Raw genomic sequence first — 10,162 nt, 5'->3', positions numbered from 1 at the left:
CAGTCACTGCAGCATGAGTTCAGTTCCCAGCCAGGGAGGTGACCCACATGATACAGCAGACCTCTCTTGTTCCCCATCTTCCTGCTCCCTTCAGCAGTGCATTTCAATAGATCTGCCTGTCTTGCTCCCCACTCTGTCTCTGGTGAATTATTTTACTTCCCTGCACCTCTGTTCTTGTATGCATAAATTAAAAAAAAAAATCTTTAAAAAAAAGAAAGCACCCTGTTGGTGCAGCAGGTTAAAGCACTGCACTAAGAAACTTAAGCCACTTCCACATAAGTTCGATCCCAGCCTGCCCTGGAGGTGACCACATGATGCGGCAGACCTCTCCTGACCCGCCCGCTGCTCTCCTCAGCAGTGTACTTTGTCGATCTGCCTATTCTGCTCCCCACTCTGTCTCTGGTGAATCCTCTCACCCTCCGCATCTCTGGCCTGTACCCCAGTTCTGTATGAATAAATAAATAAATCTTAAAAAGAAAAGAAAAGAAAAGAAAGCCGGAATAGGCCCTGAGCTCACAACCAGGCCAAGGAGTTTTTCTGCTGAATGCAGAGTCACTGAGCAACAATATCAAGGTCACTCTGTGAGACAAAGAGACAAGACCATTTCATAATTCTGTCCAGTTTTAACAGTCTGGATAGGTCAAGGACAACCCAAATCCTCAAGTTTCTTTTAGCTTAACAAGCGAGGCTTTATTGAAGGTGCAGGCTAAGCAGTCTTAGAACTGGCCAGTTTGAACGATTTCAGAGAGTTCTGGGACATATACCTAGTTGTCCAGATATCAGAGGAACAGCAAGGAACAAACTCCAAAACATGAATGATATCCTGAACAGACTCTACCCTCACCCACATGCCAAGAAGACCTCAGGTATTAGGAACTATTGTTGTTACAGGGCAGGGAGAGGAGGACACCCCTGAACCCCCAAACCTGCTTGCTCTAAATAGGTTCTGCCATCTGCCGCATTGAGACAAGACATAAGAGCTTTAATAGAAAGGAACTTTAATATAGTGAGTATACAACACAGAAGACAAAGAATATAATTTCTAAATTATATATCTAAAACCCCTGAGGTTACCCATCCCCTCCTGGGTAAAAGTGTACCCAAAAGGGATTGGCCCAAAACAAGGCCTGAAAGCCCGCCACAAGGCTAAAGCACCTTCTGGCAGGGACCCATAGAAAAGGGTCAGAAATGGCCAGACAAGTCTGGGAGGAAAGGAGCCCAATCAAAATCAGTATAAATACTACTGCCTGTAGTCACCTCCCCAGGGGTCTCTCACCCACATCTGTTTCAACCAGCACAGGGCCAAGAAACAAGCACTGTTTCTTCACATGTCTCCCTCTGCTCCATGTGGCTTCCTCAGATCTCCTTCCGGCTCTCCATCCTGCTTCCTTCTTCTTCAGACCCCTTCTCTTTTCTCCTCAGCCCACCCTCCTTCTGGGTGGGGCAGGGAACCTGGAACTTCCCCTTTTCCTGAGGACCATCCTGTTACACTGTTAACAGCAATTTCCCAGAGAAATCAGGTGGCACTCAGAGAGGTGGAGAGAGAGATTTGTCACACCAGTAGGCTCAGTGGGAGAGCTCCCCCAAAAGTCTGAGCCCCAAATTGCAGGAATAGTAGGTTTTATAAAGTTTGTATGAGGAAGCTCTTGTTACTTCATCCGTCACAAACTTTCTTTATTGTCTGGGAAGGCGGTCGAGGTAGCCATAGCTACTGCTGTAGGCCAGGAGCACATTGCAGGAACTTTCCACTCCAGCTGCAGGCTCCAAGCAGCAGACTTAGCCACTTCCTGCTTCATTATAACTCTGTGTGTCATCAACCTGTCTTCCTGAATGGGGGTGGGGGATACTGGGAACTAGGTGTAGAGTTAAGCAGCCATGCTGGGCTTCAAATTGAACACACACTGGCTATTGCTCTTTTGCTTTTCCAGCTTTGACTTAAGCTTTCGCGACTTAGCTTAGGTTGTCTAGATGGTAGGAAGTGTGGGCCGATTTATCTTCTTTCTCTCCCCTCCCTCTTCTCACTCCCCTTGTAAATGTACCTTTTACAAATTTCTCTTTGTGTGTCTGTGGAGAGTTCTTCAACATTGGGCAAGGACTCGCAATCCCTTTGTTCCCCAAGGCTGCTCTGTAACAGTCCCTGGTTCTCAGTGATTAGGTCAGAAGAGTGACCTGTAGTGTGAGGAGGTGAGGCTATGGAATCTGGGTGGGTGGGTTTGCATTTGAAAGATAGGCCCCTAGCCACACTTACTTTCTAGAAACTGGTTAGCTCTGGGAGATGCCATCCTTCCAGGGTTAGAAAACTACCAGGTCAAAGTGCAACAATGTAATCTAAAAAGGAGAGGTTCCAGGTTTCCTTCCCCACTTGTGGAAGGGTGGCTCTGATCTACAAGGAGAAACTAGAAGGAACAAGAAACAGGACTTAGGGGAGGCACATGGAACACAGAGACGTGAAGAAGATGGCCTGGGTTTGTACTAGAAGATTGGGGGACATGGAAGAAGACACTTGAAAGACACAGAGATGTAGGTGAGACACCTGAGGGGAGGTTACAGTGGCAGTCTTTATCTTGACTTGTGCTTTGATTTTACTTCTCTCCTTCCAGATTTGCTTGGGCCCTTCTTCCTCTTTCTGTGGTTCTCTATCAGAAGATGTCAGTCGTGTGGCCAGCTTTTGGGCCTCCGTGAGCCTGCTTTGAGGTCACTGGAATTTTATGATCTAGAATGATGGTGTCTTCAGAGCTAACCAGTTTCTAGAAATCCTGTTTGGCTGGGCAATTACCCAAGAGAGGATGGGTAACTTTGAATCCTTCATTTGGAAGCTATTTTAACTATATTTCTTCTCATCTGTTCTCTATTGGCCCTCATTTTGCCCATTAACAAAAGCATCAGAAACACTGAAAAGACTTGAGGAATCTGGGACCCCAAAGAGAATCCTCTGGCAGCTGGGTGCTGAGCCAAGGGTGTGGCTAAGCAGCTGCTGTGGGAACAGGGAGTATCTGCACAGAGGATCTGCCCAAAGACATCCAGAGAAGTCCCAGCATTGAGTTCAAGGTTGTTAACACCAAATCCCATGAGTAGAACCACGCAGAGGGAATGACAGCCAGCATTATCTGCTTGGCCATGTCTCATTGGAAGGATGGCTGGTTTTTGGCCCTGAAAGGATGGCGTCTCCCAGAACTAACCAGTTTCTAGAAAATAAACCAGTTTCAGAGGTTGACACATCTCTGAAAGTCAGACCCGAGGGGTGATTATTCTGAGGAGCTCTACATCCTTGCCTTCCAATTCCATTCCATATATCCAGTACCAACTGGCATCCGCTAGGGACCTATCTTTCAAATGCAAACCAATCCATCAGGATTCCAAGGGCCATTTAATGTTGAGTCTGTGCCTAGTCTATGCAAGGCTCTGGGGCCACAGAAACATTTTCCAAGTTTCCAAGTTCTGGGTATGATCTGTATACTAGAAAATGGAAGTAACAAGCCTGTGGTCAGCTCCTAAGCAGCTAGTAGAGGCAGAAGTCCTTTCAGGAGGAAGCAGCATCCAAGTCTTGTGTGGAAACACCAGCAAGTTACAAGGCTTGTCAGAACAGAGAAAAGTCAGCACAGCTGGAGTGCTGAGGGCCAGGGGGAGTTGTAAGTTATGTTGAAGACTAGGGCTTTACTCCTGGGCCTTGTGTTCCTGAGACATCACCGAGGTTGGCTACACAGATCCAGGCATGGAACACTGAGCTAAACACACAAACCACCCCAGTTGGTACTAGATAAATGGAATGGAGTCCATTCCTCGGGTCTGACTTTTAGAAGTGTGATCTATAGGACCTGGGGGGCGCCCAGCCTTCTGAAGGCTACAGCAACATGTTCTCCACCAAGTGCTGCTATGTTAGTTGGACAGGTTGTCCGCTGTACAAGGCGTCTGGTGAGCCAGAGACAGTGAGATGTTCTATCATCAGGGCCTTGGTCTTCCTCCTCGGTGGAAGTCTCCTCACTCACCCCTACACTTCTGTGAGCATCTTAGAGGAGGAAAGACTGAGGGGGTGTCCAGGCAGAGAGGGGATGAGAACAGAGTTCCTGGATGGCCACAGGAATTTCAACCCACACAGCTAAGAGGTCTCTGTGAAAAAGGGGGAACCGTGTGGACTGTTGCCAGGTGTCCCCGTGTGCTTGTAATCAAGAAACAACCTTGTTCTCTGAGATGGGTTGTGCCGCCTGTCATCAGAAGGAGGTGGGCTGTCTGAGTGCACTTCATTCTGTACAATCCAGACAAGGAGGTGCTACCCAGAACCTGGACTTGCCTATCCTAGCACAACATGATCAGTGTCCCCCACCCAGCTTGTGTCTGTCTTATCAAAGCTCGATGGACTCACACCTACATTGGCGGCTGATCCTACCTTAGTTCTCTCATTTGGAGCAAGCTGCTGGCACATGGGTGCATGGCAAATACCCAAGACAAGGTTGGGATAGGCTGGCCTGGTGCTCAGGTCCTGCCGGCGGCCCTGCTGCTGGTGCTCAGGACTGCTGGCGGACAGTCCTCCCACTGAAGGTGAGATATGTGTTCATGCCTCGAACTGGGCCCTGTGGCTGCTTGATGAATATGTGGACATGCCATTCCCAAGCCAAATCCTGGAGAAATGATGCTTCCAACTCCCGTCTTCAAGAATGGTAGCTCCTGGAAGCCAGCCACTGTGCCACTGGGAAGTGCAAACATCCTGCGGAGAGGTGCCAGTACAAAATGGAGATGAGATAGAGGTCCAGCTACACCCCAGATTCTGATGCTGGATAATGTTTGCTATTATGCCCAGCTGAGTGCCTGGGCCTAAATGTGACAAACGGCCTAGGAGTGAGTCCATGGTCCACTCCTGGTATGAGAGTCACAGTGGTCTTCCTTAGAAGCTGACGCTACCAGCAACCATCTCCCCTAAGTTGGTCTGTCTCTTGTAGTCAACTGAAGCAGTCACTTAGCCAGTGTGTAGCATGGGCCTGAGCTTCATTCAGATAATGAAGTATGTATGATGATTACTAGAAAGATACAGCTGTATGTGCAGGGAGTGAGGGGGAGTGCAGGCTGTAGTCAGGGGCTTGAAGCTGACCCTCCTGTGCAGCCCTGGGTAGGAGCAGACCCTCCTGGACATCTGCACAAAGCCCTTCCTCCTGAGCCCAGCCTTGCCTATACCTCACATTTCCTTACTTGGACCCTAGCAGGAATGCCTGCTTGTCCACTTTTGAGATGGGAAAATAAAGTGGCACAGAGTCCAGGTAGCAGGATCTGGAGCCCAGCCCTGGGAGAGAAGGCTTGGAATGAGTTATACTGCTGGTGTAGACCCCACCCTAGGCTGACTCATTGTGAAAGGAGGTCTCCAAGCACCTGCCCTAGGCTTCTCTGATCTCAACCAGAACTTAAAAGAGACCATCCCCAGGAATGCCTTCCCCTGAGACCTCAGCCTGGGCTTCTGGGATACCACGTGGAGCCTTGAACTAAGAGCTTTGAGCCCAGCAGGCAGAGCAGGGGGTGTAGATGGGAAGAGACTTACCCAAGGCTCACCAGCAGGGTGAAGTGTAAATTCCTAAGAGAAGGGACTGGTGAGGGTCATGGGGTCTGTGCTGGGAAGGGGAGTCTCCAGGGGAAGCCAGCAGGAAGCAGCACTGGGGGGCAGGCTCTCTTACTTCTTCAGTGATGGCAAGGCACTCAGTGGGCAGATGTGTAGGAGCAAAGCTTTGCTGGTTCAGTAGCTTTAAGCCTAGGTACTGCCCTTGGCCCATCTGTGTGCTTCTACTGCTGGCTACACTTTCCTGGGAGCAGCTTCACACTCTGAAAGCATTTACCCGCCTTTAGCAAGGAGCCAACTGAGCCCTATCATTACCAGTGCGCCCTGAGACCACAGCATGAGATGTAAGCCTATCACGCAGTGAGCAAATGGCCTTGAACAGGAGAACACTTCCTTTCTTTCAGCTATAACTCCTCTGTGTATAAAGTGGGGGTGAGTCCACTGCATCTGTGATAGGTAGAATTCAGAATTCCCTGAACGTTTGCAAGCATTACATGCACCCAGCCTTAAAATTTTTTATTTTCCTGTTTCCTGATGAGACATTAGACATACACCACTGCAGAAAAGTCAGACAAGACAGGAGTCAAGGCAGGAAATAATGAGCCGTGTGGTTCCCTTGAGGCAGGAGGCCTGGAGGCCCATGCAGGCTGTGTGCTCCCATGCCTGGCCGTGTTCCTCCCGTGTGCTGGCTCCCCGCCTGGCCCTGCGTGTGGAAAGTGCTGCTGGGATCTGTTCCTGGAATCCCTTAGCTGCTTCCCTCCTCTGGGGATGTCTCCTGGTCGTGGGCCCACTTTCTGCCAGGAGGCTTTCCCTCAGAAACTTGCTGCAAGTTTCTGAGTCAGCACTGTGAACCTATGGATGGTACTTTGAGATCACGTGCAGTGACTCACCTGTGTCCCTTTTGAAAGCCAAGGAAAACCTCACTTGTGCAGGCTGTGGGCAGAATAGACAGCCCTGGCGGGGGGGGGGTCTCTCTGCAGGGCCCCCCTGCAGAGAGGCCCAGGCCCTCATCTTCCTGTGTGTGGTGGAGGATCAGTGTGTGGGCATGGAGAATGGCCGATAGCGTGAAAGGAGCTTTAGAAAAATTCATTTCCCCCCAAGTACCCACCTAATTGGAGATACAAAAATATATGTATTTTTAAAAATTGCTTTTAATTTATAAAGGTAATGAAAAATAAAGAGACAGGGGTTAACATTCATGATATATATTGATATATAAAAAGACCAGACAATCCAATTAATAACCAGGCCGTAGAGATGAACAATTCACCAAAGAGGATATCCAGAGACCAACCTACATAGGAAAAAATGTTGACTATCACTTCCAGTCAGAGTGATGAAGGTTAAAATTACAATGCAATATCATCTCACACCTGTGAGAATGGCACCTATTAAAAAAAAAATCCCAAAATCTACAAACCCCAACAACAAATGTTGGAGAGGTTGTGGAGAAAGAGAAATCCTATTACACTTTTGGTGGGAATGAAGTTGGTACAGCCATTATGGAAAGTGATCTGTATTTATCTTAAAAACTAAAATGAGATACTGTATGATCCAGCAATTCCATTCCTGGACAGCTATCCAAAGAACATGAAAACATCAACTTTGAAAATTACTTGCTCTACAGAGTTTACTGCAGCACTATTTATGTAACCAGGTCATAGAAGCAACTGAAGTGCCCACTAGATTAAGATGTGCTCTATCCATACTATGGAATCCTATTCAGTCAAAAGGAGAGGCGAAATATTGCCACTTACAGCAAAATGACAGTAATTTGAGGAAATTATGTGTAGTAAAGCCAGTGAGAATGACAAAGACGAATACTGGACACTTGCATAGCAGACCATAAGCAAAGTAAAATATTTATAAAAACCAGTGGAAACTAATAAATGAGTTTTCTAGGGCTTTACAGGAAGAGGGGAAGGGAAAAGGCTATAAGAAAAATGGTGGGGGGAAAAAGATAGCAATTCAATAAAAGGTGTGAAATGAAAAAAAAATAAAAAGGAAGAAGGTCAGGAGGAGGAAGGGGTGGAGGGGTGAGGAGGGAGGGAGGGGGTCATCCTATTTAGCTAACTCTTATTTTGCAGTAGAAGTTTCAAGAGTTGGCCTATTATTAGAGGTTTTTAGGATGGAAATCTCATTTTTCTGTTGACTGGAAGAAAAATCAAGAATACTTAAAGAAAAATAAAAGCATTTGGCATTCCTGCAGTTATTATCTAATTTTAGGGAAACATCAATAACTACCCCCAAGTGGGCTTACCCATGGGCTCCCCAGGAACTAGGGCAAGTGGATACACCCAGGGGCAGAAAAGGCCTCACCTAACCCTGGGGTAGAGGAACCCCATGCCAGATCCTCACCTCCCTAAATCTATGGCAGTGCTTGTATGCACCAGTCTTCCAGAACAAAAGATGAAGACCCACCCCCACACTCCAGCAATCTGACCTCCCTGGTCCAGTACCTCAACAAAGACTCCTTTGAAGTTACTAGGTGCTCTCAGTTGCAAACTGAGATGGGGAGCAGGTAATTAGTAGGGGGCAGACCCTCAAAAACAGAGAAGTCAAAGCTTCATTCAGCCAGTTCATCACGTGTTTGCTAGGTTTCCCTTGCCTCCCACCTAACCACCCCCACACTTCCCCCAACCTCCTCTGCCTTCCCAGGGGTATTTTTTCCTCTCCTTGTCACAGATGCTGCCAGGCCTTTAGGTAACATAGCACAGAAAGGCTCAGCCCGGCAGGGTATCATGGAGGACTCTCTGGAGGAGGAGGCTGAAGCCTGGTGGCCAATAAGATGGTAGCCAGGCACAGCTCAAGCACTGCTCCTCTGCTGGGCAGAACACTGAGAGCCTGGGATTCAGGGCATCTAGGACAGCTGGGGTTGGGGGAAGGGTATGTTCAGGGCACTGCTTCATTCAAGTGCAACTCATTCTCTCCCTTGGTCTCTCTGTCCCTCAGATGAGAATATGAAGGGCCATTGCTGGGGAGGCCTGTTAGAACCAAAGTCCCAGCCATGCAGTGAGGGGGCATGGAGTCAGGGCAAGTGGCGGGCCATCATGGGTGGTGGACGAGTGCCTTCCTCTTTGTGTACCTCAGCTTCCCTCCCTGCATGTGGTTAGTGTTGCTGGGGCTCCCCAGGAGGCCTCAGAAATGGTTTTTCTGACCAGGTCACAGTTCCGACCAGGTCACAGTTCACACTGGCTCCACCTCCAAAAACAAGCCCAGATGCCTCCAACTCCTGAAGACTGCTCTGGCAGCAAGTGGGTGTTGTGACGTGTGACAAGGGTTATGGTTTCCTGTGGGGCGTGACAGAGGTAGAAGTCCACTCCCAGCTAACAAATGCGGGCCCAACACTCATGCTTAAACCCAGACATGAAACCAAGCCACAGTCTGCAAAGAACATAGCAACAAAATGACTTGTGAAGTCTGCAGTTCTGCTGCAGTCAAGGAAGTGCTGGAACTGGGGATGGGCTTAGGACAGAGACTGCCTGCATCTTTAAGGGATGGGCCCTAATCTTGGACTTAAATTTCTGTAGTCCTGAAGCTCCAGCCTGTGGTACCTGGTAACCATAGCCCTACATGCCTTGCCTTAAATGGTCAGGCTCAAATTCAATATTTTTGAGTCCTGGAAGTTTGGGCCAGAGCATGGTGAAGCAGACAGCATGGCACCAAGGTCCATCCTGCAATTCAGTTTACCTTGCTCAGATCCCCTCTCCTGGCCCTGTCCATGTGCCCACAGGCAGCTGGCCTTAGCCCAGTCATGCAGACTGGACTGAGCAAGACAGTCACACATGCCGCTAATTGTGGTCTGGAGGGGCTGGGCTTCTTTGGGTGCTTGTACACACCTGGCTTCCCTATAAGGCCCATAATCTGAAGTAGGAACAAGATTATTATGGTGTGAAAGTAATCCTGACCTATTATCACAATAAACCTCAGTTTCTACCACTCACAGAAAGCAGGAGTATGGAGGAGTTGCCTAGGTCTACTCCCTGGTCCTAGAACACCTCTTCCTGCCACCTGCCAGGCCTTCCTGAGCTAACCCCATTCATCTGTGCCATCCCCCCAGGAAACTCCTAGGGCAGCCATACAGGACCTCTGGCAGTCCTTCAAGCTCCCCAAATATTCTGACCTTAGGGCCTTTGCACCCAACTGTAGTTTGCTAGAACCAGGCCACTTCCCCAGCGCTACAGGACACGAATTCGAACCACCTAGCTTAGGTTTTGGTCTGAGAGCGCTCTGGCAGCCTGGCCACAGCCCACAGCAGAAAGCCTGAGCGAGGCCGTCGGGTCAAAGGGGGAAGAAGGGGCGAGCTACAGCTGCCTGCCAGCCAGTACCTCCGCAGAGAGCGCTGGAGAGGGCAGCTCCACCGGCGTGTGCACGCGGGCCCTGGGTCAGAGTTTTGAGTCCTGTCTCACCGTCAATGAATGAGGAACTACAACATCAACGCCCAGCTCAGGGGGACTGGCCCACAATGCCACCGGAAGGGTTCCCAGGGCGGCTCACCTCGGACACCTGGCCCGCGAGGAGCGGGGCAAAGATTGCGGAGCGCGCTGGGCAGGAGCGAGAGTCTTCCTCTGGGCGGGGCTCGGCCCCCGGTGGGTTCGGGCTCCCGCAGGGGCCGGTCCCGCC

Source organism: Condylura cristata, unplaced genomic scaffold, assembly GCF_000260355.1.
Source record: "Condylura cristata isolate star-nosed mole 26May11 unplaced genomic scaffold, ConCri1.0 scaffold00017, whole genome shotgun sequence".
NCBI classification, from domain to species: Eukaryota; Metazoa; Chordata; class Mammalia; order Eulipotyphla; family Talpidae; genus Condylura; species Condylura cristata.
Note: the sequence above shows the minus strand (reverse complement) of the source record.